Source organism: Ascaphus truei, chromosome 4 (genome assembly GCF_040206685.1).
Source record: "Ascaphus truei isolate aAscTru1 chromosome 4, aAscTru1.hap1, whole genome shotgun sequence".
NCBI classification, from domain to species: Eukaryota; Metazoa; Chordata; class Amphibia; order Anura; family Ascaphidae; genus Ascaphus; species Ascaphus truei.
The window spans coordinates 295,083,272-295,100,030 of record NC_134486.1 but is presented as its reverse complement, the minus strand read 5'-3'; the positions used below and the strand labels follow the sequence as shown (position 1 = coordinate 295,100,030).

Here is a 16,759-nt window from a genome sequence, read left to right as displayed (position 1 = left end):
TATATAGTATAATATAATATTATATAGTATAATATTATATAGTAATAATATACAATAATATATATATATATATATATATATATATATATATATATATATATATATATATACAGTGGTTGACAAATCACCAAAAAATCTACTCGCCACACAAAAAAATCTACTCGCCACCTAGTACCAAACGTGTGCTGCTTTGGCCAATATTTACTCGCCCGGGGGTTAAATCCACTCGCCCGGGGCGAGCAAATGTATAGGTTTGTCGAACACTGTGTGTGTGTGTGTGTGTGTGTGTGTGTGTGTGTGTGTGTGTGTGTGTGTGTGTATATATATCACACAATTAAGGTTATAGTGGGTAAAAAAAGTGACAAAAACCCTCCACAGCAAAGCATATAGCAAATGGAAATATTACTGTATATTCATTTGCATGTCTTAGACAGGTCTGCAACCCTGTCTTTCACCATTATCACCCAGCACGCAGCACTTCCACTGCAGCAAGGGATTCTGGGAAATGATATGCAAATGAGCACACATGAGCAAACCAGCATAGCCAGCACAACCAACCTCACACTGATGATACCCATCAAGCGTTGGATAAGCCATTTTGCCGTTGTAAAAATGAACATAGGTATGCATTGCATAGCGTTGGATAAGCCATTCGTTGTAAAACGAAGCGTTGTAAAACGAGGACTGCCTGTATAGGGTTCTCGCGTATAAATCCCGTCACTATGAGAAATCTGCCTTCCTTGTCACTGTATGTTTTCTCCTTAATGAACGGGATCCTGTTATGGAACAAAATGGCTACCCCTCTTTTTTTAACCCTTGAAGAGGAAAGAAAATGTACCCTAAAATCTTTGTCAAAGTATTTGGGACAGTTTGATTTAGAAAAGTGTGTCTCTTGAAGGAGTAATATCTCTGCCCCTTTGCGCTTGTAGTCCCTAAATGCGACCCTTCTTTTTGCCGGGCTATTAAACCCCTTAACATTATGGGATACAAACACAATTTCCTTACTCATTTGGAGCGGTACAACGTCCCTGCTGCATCCCCTTGCCCGCCTCTTGATGGGCCATTTCACGGTTAAGGTTACCGCTCTCTCTTGCTTCACACATCTCTCTGCACTCGCCTGTAGGGGCAAAGGGAGTGGGGCACACAAGGGGGAAGACCGGGGTATACATAGACAACACAACGTTTAACGAATTTTGACAGTTCTCGACGTCTTCTCGCCTCCCTCCTCTCGTCGAGCCCTCCGCCTTTGGGTCCTTGTTTCCTGCACGAGCTGTCCAGTCTTGGGTTGGGGTGTGTTTCCCCTCGTCCAGGCGTGCCGACCCAAAGGGCTTCGCTAGGGCCCTGAAGAACTCCACTCTTCATCCCCAGCGCGGGGCCCATGCTGACGTCCGAGCAGGTCATCCTCTCCTGCTCCTACCCCGCTCCTGAACTACCCTTCTAAGAAGGGATAAAACCAACTGATTTAACTGAGGCTCACCCATCTCCCATTGTCTCCGGAGTCCCTTACTGTGTGGTTCCCCCAATAATACCTAGCTCCCAGCTATACTGCCTTCTGTGCCCCCCCCCCATCCTGGGTCGTATTCGTGTCTATCCACGTCCTTCTTGTTTCACCCTTCCACTCCGCGCCTGCTCCCTCTGACCCCCCTTACCTTCCCATACTCCACCTCTCTCCTCCGTAAGATCCTGCCCCATTGATTCCACCTACCGTCCCCTCTAGTCTTCTCTTTGCCTCCGTCCTCCCCGCCTGCTATGTGTGATGTTCCTTTACCTTCGCCCCTGCCATCTCCTAACCCCAGCACCTCTCCGTCCCTACCCTTACGCGTTCTCCCCTTACAACTACCTCCATCCCGCTCTTTACTCCCTCATTCGACCTCCCCCGACCAATATTCATCAATCCGAAACTTGCTCGCCCCTCCCTATCACTTCCCTAGCCTCCATCCATAACCTATCGCCACTACTTCCTCTATACCCACTTACTCCGACCTCCCTAACTTAACCTACCCTATCCCTCAACTCTCTCCATCCACTCTGGTCCCTCATCCTCCTTACACAACTACTCACCCTGCCCTTCTCACTTTCTAATCCCCTTCTACTCTTAACCCCCCCCTTCACTACTCTTCGCCTTATCCCTCGATTTCCCCCCCCTTCCCTCCGCAGTCTTCCAATTCCTTCCTCTCCACCATCTGTACTTAACTTCCGCTGACCTTCAAACTTCTTAACTTTCCCCCACCCTCCACTCATCCCGTTCTCCCCTTGCGCTTCTTCCCCCCTGTAACTCTTACATTAGCCCTCTGCATTTACGCTGTTCGGTTTAATCGGGCCGCCGGGACCTCTTGCGGCATCTCTGCCACCCTTTATTTAAACTTTCGCCTGGGCCGCCGGCTGTCTATCTTTCTGCCTGCCGGCTTTTGGAGGCTGCACGCAGTCAGGCGCACCTCCGCTGCCTCTTGGGTCCTTCCGGTCCGGCCTTTGAACCCTGTGACGTCATCATTTTGCACCTGCCGCGTATCCGCTGCTTGCCCCCTCCAAGATGGCGCCTGCTCACCCGAGTCCACTTCTGCTCGGTGACGTCCTTCCGGGACGCCGCCATTTTGGATCCTGTGCTTCGCCGGATCAGAGGTGTGCGCGCTCTCTCCCGCTTCCCGCCTTCGCCTACCTTCCAGCTCCTGCGTTCCAGCTTGGTCTCCAGCTGCCTCGTGTCTCCTCGGCGCCATCTTGAGCCATGGAGACCAGCTTTTGGACACAGGACACAGGAGGAACCACACACATCAGCAGCAATCCGGGATTTCTCCCTCGGTGTCCATATCAGGTAAGTGGGGGCATTCTTTTCGCAGCTGACAGTGTCTCTATCAGTCGTGAGAGCGCAGTCACGTGGGGCCCCTACTGCAAATAGTCAATGGGATTAGGTTGAACCTTTACATCAGTGTAACCGAACTGTAGCACAACTTTCAACTGTGGAAGTTTCCCCTAGACCCTCTCTTTCTGTGACCTGGAGGATCTAGGGCTTTGCGACCAAATGGGGTCTGGGGGTGAGTTTTCCAGTCCTGCCTCAGCAGGGGCCTCTCCCAGGCCGAGCTTGTGTAGGAAGGCGGGACCTTCCTCTAGTTCTCTCACCGTGAGAGCTTTGCCTCCACGGGCGACCAGAAGGCCGAAGGGAAGGTCCACCTATACCTGACCCCTTTCTCCCTCAACACCTTGGTAATAGGCAGCAAGTTTCTTCTGCGGGCAAGTGTTACTGGGGACAGGTCCTGAAAGATTGTCAGCTGCGACCCCTCAAACTCCACTGCTGTGAGGGGTCTTGTTTTTTGCAGGATTGCTTCCTTAGACCGGTAATAGTACATACGGAGCACTATATCTCTGGGTTGTTCGTTCTGAAGCGGTTTGGCCCGCAGGGCCCTGTGACATCTATTCATGGCTAGACTTTCTTTTGGGCAGTCAGGTAGTAATGTTCCCAGCCATCTTGCGATGTATTCCTCGCAGTCCAGTACGCTCTCCGGGACCCCTCTGATTCGAAGGTTATTCCTCCAGTCCCTGTTCTCAGAGACCTCCTGACGCTCTCTGATCTCATTTATTTGATCTTGAAGATCTGCCGGTTTTTTGTCCTGTCTCTTGATCGCCCTAATGGAGTGGTCCACTTTAGTTTCCAGGACGCCTGTTCTTTCCCCCAGCCCGGTCACTTCTTTTTTTAGTTCCCTGATCTCTGCCTGCAGTAGTGACTTGAGGTCAGTATATAGCCTTGTAAAGTCACGTTGTCTGACTGGCATGAATGCTTGGCTATCCATGTCATCTTCGTCCTCGTCTGGCTCCGTTTCCGATCCAGCATTTGAAGCAGGCGCCATTTCTGAGCCTGCACCTCCCGGCTGGGGTTTGCCGAAATATTCCGGTAATCCCTTCTTTTTGGCTGATTTCGTGCCTTTTTTTGACATCCTGGCTGTTGGGGTATATTCTAGTGATGTTTGGTTATGTTTTCGCTGCACTTTCCGTGGTTTTGCTTGTGTTTTATTTAAAGCGGGGCAGGGAGCATTTGTCTTATGCGACCATACTCCTAGCCGTCGCGCATGCACCCTCTTTCTTCTCGTTTTTAATACAGCATTTAAGCAGGGGGTCTCTGAGCTGATCCCCATTAATTTCAGCCCTGGAATCCATCAGAGAAACTCGCCTCTGAAGGGTGTGCCGGTATCTCTGAAGTTTACTCCTGTGTCACATGGGCCAATAGGATGCTGCACTGGTTGATGTCACAGCTTCCTATTGGCCTGCAGGGCCTCGGAACTTTGAAAAGCAAAAAGGAATGAAGATGGGGCACACGGATTTCCAAAATAAAGAGATTAAAGCATACACATTCCTTTTTGTATGCCGTGGATTGGATGCAGCCGATCGTACATTGATGGGAGCACCGGTAATTGTATCACTCTATCATATTGTGGTGTGCAGCATTTACTCATTGTTATATAACTAATATATAACAGGGTGAGGGAACAAGCCTTAGGGTGAGGGTACACGGGCTACATTTGGAGGCTCTGACGAGATCTCCATCAGGACAGGCTTTGGCAGCGAGAGGAGGTTCTCTCTTATTATGCTATGATAAGAGGGCCCATGGGTGTAGTGTCCAAAGGGGACTGTATGGGACCTTAAGGGCCAGACCCACTGCTAATGAAGCTATGACATGGACCCCTCCACCTAAGCTACAATTTCCTTAGGTGTAGTGTCCAAAGGGACTCTTGCCCAGCAAGGAACCACCTTCCCGCCAGTGGTAACCGCAGTAAATCTCCCTTGGGGTGGGGGAACATGGGTTACAACGTTAAAAAACAATTTGTTAATCTCTAATCTAATCAGCTTTGGAAATGACAAGAGGAGATCTCTTAATATAAGAAACAGACAAAATGCACAAAACAAAAAAGGGGGGTCACTGTGGGCTGTCGCTTTATCCCTTTGCATAGTGTAGAGGTTGCGGTTCCCTAGCCCGTTCAGCACATCTCGATCACGTGACTGCTCCTCGGAGTAATCACAGCGTCACAGATGATGCAAACAGAAGAGGGAGTCGTCCTCTTCTGTTCCTGCTCTGTCCAGATCCTATTCAACGTTCTTCTAGAGCACAGAACAGTCTCTCCTAGAAAAACGAGAGCCAGACTCCATAAACACAGTGACTGTCAAAGGACAAGCAAAGGGTTAACAGGCAAAGGGATATTTAGTCTCCTTGCTCCAATACACAGCATAAGAGATTGTTCTCTGTTTTGACCCTGGCATTGCAGCAGGAAGACTGAAATATCTTCTGTTATGCTTCCCCTGATCACCTTGTTATGGTTTCACTTCTCCTTTGGACACTCTCCACACTTCCCGTATTTTTCTTCCAAAAAAAGGGTGGATCAAACTTTCCAATGAAAAACACTGCCAACACTATGTTTTGTAACTAATTGAACTCCTCTCTTATACAAATACTCAGAGCCCAATAAAAACATCCAACACTGGCGTTCAACTCAAAAGGCCATCCACGTCCATTCAGTGAATGCATTTACAGATCTTTCTGTGATCTTAGATTTATTCTTCCTTACATTGCCTCCATTTAATTCACTCCCACTTCTGTTTACATTCCCTTTGGTTTTTCAAAACAGTTAACCATCATGTTCCCATCATTAGTATAAGCTAAAGCTGTGTTTGTTTGGGATTAATGAATGAGGACGACTATATTTGAAAATATTTTGGCTAAGGAAAAACAAAAAAAATCCTAATGCAAAATCAAAACACCACATGAGGGGGGGAGGTGGGGGTGGGGGTGGAAAGATTACATACAGCTTTCTATGCTCCGTAGTTTTAAAAATCCCAGCCACTTCCTACAAATCTAAACCTCTACTGTGCCATGGGTTCTGTAACACATGGCTTTGCATGCGGTTAGATCCATGCTACAGAACAATACTGTATATGGAATGCTTTACAACCAACTATGGTATACAGACATCACAAAGGTACTGTCTGGCAACATGTATTGGTGTTGCAATAAAAAGGGGAAAAAAAACAAAAAAAAAAACACTTTTAATTTCATTCTTATAATAGAAGCGTCTTGGATTTAGATCTGCAGGTCTAACTAAACAATATGTATGTCTTTATTTATGTAGTAGAGATATGGGTGTGTAGCACTCCAAAAAATTGCAAATAAATGCAAATAAATGCGATACTTGCGCAATGCCGGAGCTCCTGGCTCCGGGATGGCAATCTGCAGCAATCCAAGTATATAGCAACAAGAAAGATGATCCAGGGCTCCACGGGTTTCTTTAGGAAAGAATTTATTCAAGATACACAACATTTCGGCCTCACTTAGGCCTTTGTCAAGTTACTGGTAATGAACAAACACAATGTCCATCTATATATCCCTCCAAATTAGTGAAACAGGTGAGCAAACACACCCCCCCCACCGCAAACGCTGATCACCCCATGTGTGTCCTATAAGCATCATGTCCATCCTCCATTGATAATCCAGCGATGTCATCATTGCGCATCCATCTTGGTTGAATCCTGTGGTCTCACGATATCTGCATCATCGGTGACATCACAGTGGGCGGTCCTTCCAGTGCCTCTGTGGCCGTAGCAGCCTCCTCCTATGGTTGTCTCGGGCATCCCCCTTTCGTGATATCGAGGGCGGTCCTAGATGCTCCCTGGAGTTTAAAGCTGTATCCTCCTCTGTCCCAGCGCCGTGAAGCATTGAATAGATGCTAATTCAGGCATGAATAGCTCCTTGTAGTGTTGAAGCACATTGGGGATCTCTTGGGGGGGGGGGGGGGAACACGGCTGGTCAGCTCACGAGGTTAATGCGGCACATGTAAATAATGGAGGAATAAAGGATTAATAGATGGATGAACAGTGAAATAAAACATCTATAATATATACATAACAATGGAATAGATCTGCAAACACACTAAAGGCAGCAACAGCAGTATAAAGGTAATAAGCCACCAAGTGTCATCTCCTATCTAGAAAGCAGTTTAAATAATAAAATAAAAAAATTTAAACCCCTTGGGAATAACGTATCAAGTGTAAACATCCAGTACGCCTCTCTTTGTAGGAGTACCTTGTCTTTCTCTGACCCTGGATGAAACTTAGTAACCTGTTCGATCCCCATTAATTTAAGAGATGATATGTTATGCTTAAACTCAGTACAGTGTTTGATGAGTGCAGTTTCCTCTTTCTGATTTTTAATTTTGCTGCGATGCTCAATATATCTGGTTTTGAGCATTCTGCTCGTTTTGCCTACATATAAGGCCACAGGGACATTTAATGATGTAAATTACCATAGTTGAAGTACATGTAATTCTTCTCGATGTTATATTTGAAACCTGTGTGAGGATGACTAAACGTGCCTCACCCAGCTTGGACTAAAGAGTTTCACCCAGCTTATCCGGTCTGTCCACTATGCGAGTTGCTCTAACCTTTTGAGACAAGGGCAGCATGTTTTTAAACGCTTAAAAACATGCTGCCCTTGTCTCAAAAGGTTAGAGCAACTCGCATAGTGGACAGACCGGATAAGCTGGGTGAAACTCTTGATGACATCAAGCAACATTTCATATCACGGGGACACAAACTGACTGATATAACACGTTCTTTTGAGAGGGACGCTACTCCTAAGCCACCCAAAGATACCTCTGAACGCATCAATATTGTCAGTAAATATACAACTCTAAGCAGACATATACAGAATAGTATCCATAGACATTGGGGCATCCTGCAGATGGATGAGACCCTTAATACTATCTGTCGGTCCAAACCGAGATTTGGTACAAGAGAGGTTCTAATCTCCGTGATATGCTGATTCGTGCTGATGATAGCAAATATTACACCAACGCACATTTTCTCAGTTCCAGCAAACCAGGTTGTTACAAATGCCATAGCTGTTAAGTGTGTAATAGCTTAAACACAGGAGACACGTTTAGTCATCCTCACACAGGTTTCAAATATAACATCAAGAGAAGAATTACATGTACTTCAACGATGTTAATTTACATCATTAAATGTCCCTGTGGCCTCATATATGTAGGCAAAACGAGCAGAATGCTCAAAACCAGATATATTGAGCATCGCAGCAAAATTAAAAATCAGAAAGAGGAAACTGCACTCAAACACTGTACTGAGTTTAAGCATAACATATCATCTCTTAAAATTAATGTGGATCGAACAGGTTACTAAGTTTCATCCAGGGTCAGAGAAAGACAAGGTACTCCTACAAAGAGAGGCGTACTGGATGTTTACACTTGATACTGTATTCCCACGTGGTTTAAATGACTTTTTATCATTAATCTGCTTTCTAGATAGGAGATGACACTTGGTGGCTTATTACCTTTATACTGCTGTTGCTGCCTTTAGTGTGTTAGCAGATCTATTCCATTGGTTTTGTATATATTATAGATGTTTTATTTCACTGTGCACTCATTTCATCCTATGCATCTATTAATCCTTTATGCCTCCATTATGCCCTAGACAACCATAGGAGGAGGCTGCTACAGCCACAGAGGCACTGGAAAGACCGCCCACTGTGATGTCACCGATGATGCAGATATCGTGAGACCACAGGACTCAACCAAGATGGATGCACAATGATGACATCGCCGGATTATCAATGGAGGATAGACATGATGCTTATAGGACACACATGGGGTGATCAGCGTTTGCTGTGGGGGGGTGTGTTTGCTTACCTGTTTCACTAATTTGGAGGGATATATAGATGGACATTGTGTTGTTTGTTCATTACAGTCACTTGACAAAGGTCTAAGTGAGGCCGAAACGTTGTGTATCTTGAATAAATTATTTCCTAAAGAAACCCGTGGAGCCCTGGATCATCTTTCTTGTTGCTTTATTTATGTAGTGCCATAAAATGTACCTAGTGCTTCACAGCAGTAATACACGTGACAAAATCTAAATAACAAAAATCACACATAATGGGAATTAGCGCGTCAGACATAAAAGTAAAATTAGGAAAAGTCCCTGCTCCAAAGTGTTTACAATCTAAGTGGTAATTAGGAAGAACGTACAGAGACATTAGGAAGGTGTTCTGGTAAGTGCGCCTGCAAGGGGTCATGGTCGATGTATGAAGTGACAAACACACAGATCCCCAACAAGTTCTGAGAAACCCCAAACATTACCACACACACACACACACGTGTGAAAAAGAAAGTACACCCTCTTTGAAATTCTATGGTTTTACATATCATGACATAATAACAATCATCTGTTCCTTAGCAGGTCTAAAAATTAGGTAAATACAACCTCAGATGAACAACACATGACATATTACACCATGTCATGATTTAACAAAAATAAAGCCAAAATGGAGAAGCCATGTGTGAAAAACTAAGTATACCTTATGGTAAAAGGGGACGATAGACAGCACTCTGATAGTGTTAAATTTATGCAATTGCAGCGTGCACGGAACAAAAAGGGGACCCTTATTCCCCTGTATAGTACTAACAAATCTACGTAAGTACCAGCACTCACTGTCTAATAGCTAAATGATGAAAACAGTTGTAATGCAGAATAAACATTTGTGATACTGGTTTCTGCAAACACATTTGATTTATTTCTGGTTCGTTTTATTATTAAATGGTTATTCTGCATTACAACTGTTTTCATCATTTAGCTATTAGACAGTGAGTGCTGGTACTTACGTAGATTTGTAAGTATACCTTATTATTCAATAGCTTGTAGAACCACCTTTTGCAACAATAACTTGAAGTAATCGTTTTCTGTATGACTTTCAGTCTCTCACATCGTTGTGGAGTTATAGTCAGTCTGAGTCTCTCCTAGCTGGGATTGAGACGTTCTCTCAGCCCCTTAAGGGGTTGAGGAGAATAGATCCTACAGATTACAAGACCTCAATTCTGAGAAGAGGCCTGGCACCATCCAGAGGCCTGGGATCCTATTCTGAGATGTATTCGCTGTAATAACACTCGCAGTGGATGCAATAAAAAGGATCCTGTTTTATATACCCCTGCCTAAGTCACAGTCTATTGAGTAGGGGTATGAATGATGACTTTCACAGTCGGGACTGTCTCCAACCACGCTGGAGTCTGCTGTGAATGGAGGCGTTGCACCAGATAGAACACAGCCTGAAGACATCCAAAAGCCTGTTCTGTTTCCCCAAACCAATGCTGACCCATGGCATCTCCTGGAGCCTAACAGGTAGGAAGCACCATGACATCAGTAGGAAAGGCCAGATCTCCCAGGGGGGGGGGGAGAGACAACCGCGCTGTGATTGGTTGACGGCGTGGCAGCAGTGCAAAAATACAATTTTATTGTATTTTTCCTGGTCTGCCGCTCCACTGCTCACACGCGTCCCAAGTATACAAACGTCTGGCTAACACAGCCAATTATAATTGACGTAGGCACGTAGAGTAGTGCCCGCGCACTATATTACATGACAACTCATCTTGACATTGTTGCCTTGGACGCTGCTTGCCCAGTCCTGGCTACTTCTTTGGGGGTTAAACAACCTGACTTTTTAATACCTTGAACTCGATTGGAAATTTATGTCAAACACCTCACCACATCAAGATGGTGAAATACATCCTTCTTATTACCCGGTTTTGGGCAAAATGAGGGAATTACAATGTCATTGTTAATGTGAAATTGAGATACCACTTTACCATTTTTTGCCTAAACTGGTCGCATGACTGCCTTAGGCCCGGGCCATAGAGGGGTGAGGAGATCCGAGCCGCGCTGACGCTGAGGCTCGCCTGCTGAAATCTGCACGATTTCATGCCCATACAGGCGAGCCAGCGTGCGCGATCGGAGCCGGGGGGAGGTGGTTGGAGGCAGGGCAGTGACGTCGCTGGGCCAATTGCCCGCGACGCACTGACGTCGACATCACGGCGCCGTGACGTTGACACTGCTTTGCTGTGATTGGAGGTTTTCAGCCGACAGCGCGCTGAAAAACAGCTTGGCGCTCGGCTGAAAATTCCAACTCATCAGCACGCCTGCGGACGCTCGCGTGAGCCCCCTCTCAAGGCATCCTCATTGAGGATGCAGGGGCTCAGCGCTGAGCGTCCGCACGCCTCAGCACGGCCTGTCCTTCTATGGACTCGGCCTTATCCTGGTGAATGACAAGGAACAGTTCTTTTCAAGACAGAGCTTGTAATTCGCCCACTCTCCTTGCTGACGTTATGGCTATGAGGAATGTCATCTTCCATGACAATAGTTTCAAAGGTATTTGATCTATAGGTTCAAAAGGATGTACTGTCAGAACATCCAGAACCAGTGATAGGTCCCATGACGGAACTCTGACCAAAAATCACGAGTAATCTTTTGACTGCTTGCAAAAAACGAATGAGGAGTCTTTTCGCTGTAAGATTTTTCTCTAGTCGTGCTGATAATGCAGATAGTTGCACTTTCATAAACTCGGACCGAGTCGTCTGTCAAATCCTTCTTGTAGAAACTCTGCCAATGTCACAGAGGTTGGTGAGAAGAACTTTTGATTTTGTTTCACATACCAGTCCCTGAAACAGTGGTAAAGAAGGGGGTATGACCCCAAAGAGGTCCTGATGGTACCAAAACTTGCTATATGAAATGAGCAGTCGTAAAGTTCCTGTGTTCCTCCAAAAAACGGAGGTGACCGGCACTATCAGCAATAAATTAAATAGATAAATCACAATATAACAGAAACGCACCTGTAAAGGATTAACCGGGGTGGGGGCTAAAAAGGCAGTAACTGTTTAGAAGTACAGAGCTACACATAGAGATACTGAGAATCTGAGGAACTTCTGATGTTTCTTTGCTACAGGAATGTGTAAGTAGACCTCTCCAAGAAGTTTGTCTCGAAAATGGTCTTCCTGGATGGTATGACCTTGCTTCTCTATATCGTGTTCTCTCTGATTGATGAGATATGGAAAAAAAAAAAAAAATCATCTTTTCTTGGGGCATAAGTAATTTTACCTCCTGATGATTTGGATATAATTGAATTCAACTTCTTCCTAAAAGGGCATTCTCCCTTAAAGGTAAAATTACACATATGGTTCTTAGATGCTGAATCCGTCACCCACTGTCTAAGCCACAAAAAGGTCTTCTTGCAGTTACAGATTATGCCATTGATCTGGCTGCTAAATTTACCACATCAAGTGAAGCTTCAGCAAAGTAGTCGGCCGCACACTTAATTTCTGATAGAGCTTTTAGAATTGAAGATTGCTTGACTCCTTTCTCTAATGCTTCCTCAATATTAGAGACCCATATGCGCATAGCTTTTGATACCAACGTTGTTGATATTACAGGTTAGCACTCTGTCCCTGCCGCCAGATACGATTTCCTCAGAATGCTGTCCATCTTTCTATCCATCACATCCCTTAATTATGCAGCGTCATCAACTGGTATGGTTGTCTTTCTTGTAATCCTATATATTGCTGCATCAATTTTATGGGGTTACTTCCCAGATTTTCACGTCCTTGTGTCCAAAATGATACATCTTGTTGAACTTCTTGGGACATTAATTTTCTATTAGGTTGAACCTATTCTGTGTGTACCGTATCCTTAATTAACTGATGGATTGGAAAACACCTGGTCTTTCTTTGAGTTCCCCCAAATAATTTATCTGCTTTCGGACGTTCTCTTCCATATCCTCTAACTCCAATGTTTCACTCATTGCTTTTTATTAGGAGGTTCCACCATTTCCAGGTTAAATTCAGATTATTTTGTCGGAATCATAGTACTTCTGCTTCCGATATATGCCTATATTGTACCTCCGATTCGCCAGAAGAGGACTCCCTCACTTTATCCAAACTGGTTTGAGATCTTCAGCTCTTTTGTGCTTGTTTAGTCGCTTGTTGTATTGCTGACTCCACACTGAGTTACTGTATCTTTCATCCATGACAGAAAACGATTAATCTGTTGAGTTGTATGTTGAGTTGCCTCAATGGGCAAACCGCTTACATGACCTGGCCGTCGCGCAGAGGAATCAGATTGAATGGATTCCTCGCGCACGGTCTGTGGGCACGATCATTGCGTTAAGGCATTGTGATCGTGCCGCACGCCTCTGTGCGGTCTTCAGCAGCATGGACGCCGCCTTAGAAAGCAACCCTTTGCTTGCAGCAGCCTCCATGCTGATTTCTTCGATCCTTTCAGCCGATTTAACTTCTTTTCTGTGCAGCGTTCCATGCTGCAAATTGCTTAAAATGTTCTGAGGCCGTTGCCTCTCTGACGTCTGCATCAGTTTGCCCAATCAGAGTGTTTGAAGGCATTCCTACGCCTGTGTGTTGGTGCATGCTCGTGTACGAGGGGGACGCCATGCCAGCCATGTCCCACGCTGCGTACTAAGACGCATCCGTGGCCTGCCCGGCCGCATGGGCCTCCGAACCGCAAACCCCCACGGTGCTATATGGTCGGAGCTGCAGGAAGAGAGAGGCTGACAACCCCCTGGAATCAACTGCACTAGCTGCAGTCTGGAGAGTCCTTTAATCAAATAAAAAAACACTACTCTTAGCTGCAAGACAGGAAAAGACTATCTGCAGGTAGTAGCCTTTTATGAGACTACCTACAGAATTAAATTTCCTGTCCTACTCAAGCTAAGGGTGGACTTTACCCTACAGTGCCCACTGCCATAGGGAACAGGAAATATTTTCTATGTTTGATGTCAACATTACTGGTTATCAACATTTTAAAGTTCATTACCCAATATACCCTAGCTCATTTTATACAGCAGATGCAGCCAACCTTTTTTCCCCCAGGCACAATTTTTTGGCGGGCCACTATCCTACTGCTCCTCCTCTAATTCCCCCACTGCTCCTATCATGCAGTTAGTCCCTTCTCTTACTACTGAATCCCCCCTCCCTGCTCCTATCATTCTATTCACCCCACCCTCAATACCACCACCCTCCTCTAAGAATTTTACCTTGGGGTGGGGGGGGGGGGGGGAGGAGGCCTCCGGTCCAAGGGCCATTTCCAAGAGATGGAAGCGGGCCATTTCAAATGGTGTGTCAGGCACAGGCTGCCCCTCCCCCCCCTGCTGTATTGGATCTTGAACCATTTATTTTGTACACTGAAACCTTCCAGGTTATAAGTGGCAGGCAAATTAAAAGAAAAACCCCTCTACGGATACAAATATTTACCAACTTCTATCACCGAGTGAATCAATGCGGCATATGTGGCAAATTCCATCTGCCAATGCAGAATTTTTGGCACACTCCTACTACCACTATCCATCAACAACTCTAAGGGGCCTATGTACTCAGATCATATTTTACATTTTTGTATGTCAACATTTTAGTGATAAAAAGTAGTACAAACCTTATGCAGTGTCATACTGTATGTATTAATCTCATTATGTGACTTCATACAGGACACATAGTTCGCTGTGTAACATGAAGTTTGACTTATTGACTTATTGCGTCATGTTGAATGCCTGATAAATACAATTCCAATTAAAAGAGAACTGTGTATTTTATTTTATTTAAAAACTAGGATTAGTAAATATAAATGATTCGCATAGTATCGCATATTGATTAGCACCATACTGTGAAAATACATTTTATTAACCTATATAATGAGACATCTGTGCTGCATCAAATACATTTTTGGTTGATAAATACATTAGCAATTTAATTCTGCACTAATACCAATAACAGAGTTTAGATTTTACATCAGGTTCATGTACATTTTGGCACATACATAAAAAGAAAAATATTTAGTACGTGCAATTTACATCTGCGCACCAAAATATCTGACGCTTAGGAAAAGAAGGGTAGTACAAAGGCACACACAAGTGCAATAACTTTTTAGATAGTACATCAAATAATCATATTTATATAATCATATTTAGCAAAATGTAAAAAAAAAAAAAAAAAATGTTTACACGTCTCCAAAATGTGATATTTTACAAATTCATTTGTAATTACCATGCAATATATTTGCAAGTAGAAAAACGGATGTGCTCATGGTGAAAGGCCATGGGAGTTGATCAGTTAGCAACAGAGGCACATCAAGAAAACTCCCCGTGAAAGGTAACAATATAACAATGACATATAGGGGGCTCCACAGTTCATTTATAAGAACAGTGACAGGGGGTTCGAGTTCATGATGAGTCTCCAAGGGGTTTGCCTAAAAAAAAAAAAAAAAAAAAAAAACATGCAATGGTGGGTCCCAGGCAGTATCGGGGGGTTCCTGAGCCCCTGTGGGGACTGAGCACTTAGTAAGGACCCAAAGTGGGGGTCACAGCTGTCAGTTATAGCAGGAGACTCAAACAATTAATTTACCAGTTGTCTGATGAGTAGGCAATACGATTTCTAGAGTGTCGCAGGACAAATATTTTGTAGCAGAGGGTGCACAATGTTAAAAAAAAAAAAAAAAGTGGGGACCCCCTGATGTACAGGAGCAAACTATACCTGGCTGCACTTTTTTATTTACCAGTGTCCCTGGTGGAGGTATGCTGATACGCTACCTTTAGCTGTCCCTGGTGGAGGTATGCTGATACGCTACCTTTAGCTGTCCCTGGTGGAGGTATGCTGATACGCTACCTTTAGCTGTCCCTGGTGGAGGTATGCTGATACGCTACCTTTAGCTGTCCCTGGTGGAGGTATGCTGATACGCTACCTTTAGCTGTCCCTGGTGGAGGTATGCTGATACGCTACCTTTAGCTGTCCCTGGTAGAGGTATGCTGATACGCTACCTTTAGCTGTCCCTGGTGGAGGTATGCTGATACGCTACCTTTAGCTGTCCCTGGTGGAGGTATGCTGATACGCTACCTTTAGCTACAGTAACATTGATCACTTTTTCCCTGAAGGTTAATAGTACCTTATTAAACTCCATACTACTGTATTATCTCCAGTTCTGTTTTTACAGCATAGGCACAATGAAAACATACCAACAAAAAAATACATTACCTATTGCTATTAGGGATATAAAAGGATATAGACCCCTTTTAAAATAGAAAATATATTAAAAAGTAGAAGTTGAAAGTTCTAAATAACAAGTACTGTTACTTCATAGCACCACAGCTAATCTGCGATGCAAGCATTGAAGACACCTTCAACAGGGGCAATGGTTAAAAGTCCACTTTAAGCTTTCCAGTATTTACACCGGGGGGGGGGGGGGGAGATAATATTTACGTACCCGGGGGTCTCGAACCCAAGTCACCGCAGCCCAGGCACCAGGATACAATCCACCTGGACACTCAGTCCCCCTCCTCTCCTGCTAGCACAGGACCGCTGCGTGCTGCACCAGGCGGAGGCGGCGGCACGCGCAGAGCATCCTCAGGCTGGATCTGCCCACCTCCTGGGTCATGCTCGGACCCTGAGCCAGCGCCGAGGAGGAGGAGAGGGAGGGCTGCTGCGGCTGCTGCGGCTGCTGCGGCTGCTCCTCCGTGAGGTCCCGGCGTGCCGGCCAGGAAGGGGCTTCACAGAAGAATGGGGCTGCTTGTAAAACTACAACTCCCAGCATCCCACTAAGAAAGGGGGGAAAAGAGCAGTGAGCACTGTATTATTCAGTACTGCAATGCTACTATTTGCTGCCTGCCGACCCCTGCTGCAGTCAGGCATGAGCCGCGTTGGCAATGTAGCCCCACCCCAAGCAAAGATTTAACCCTTACAGCGGAAGGGAGGAGGGGAGCTCTGCATTTTTGTGTTATGCTGTGCAACGTCAGCACTTAAAGTACCAAGAACTCTTTTAAACTGCTCCCCTAAATTTCCACTAGGAGGGACAAAGAACAAAATTTGCTATTTCTTGAGTCTGATCAAAACAGGAAGATAGCAGTTTCTGGGTGAGGATCTGGTTCTAGATTACCAGGGAGCTGTAGCCAGGT

The 16,759-nt window shown here is 45.0% G+C and overlaps 1 protein-coding gene across 1 annotated transcript in view; it reads right to left on the bottom strand.

The window, feature by feature from the left end:
- Positions 1-16,534, bottom strand: part of DSE (dermatan sulfate epimerase) — a 93,234-nt gene extending 76,700 nt beyond the window's left edge. The window contains exon 1 of the mRNA XM_075597667.1: positions 16,072-16,534. The gene's annotated coding sequence lies outside the window, so the exon portion shown is untranslated. The remainder of the gene's footprint in view (positions 1-16,071) is intronic.
- Positions 16,535-16,759: the final 225 nt, after the last annotated feature.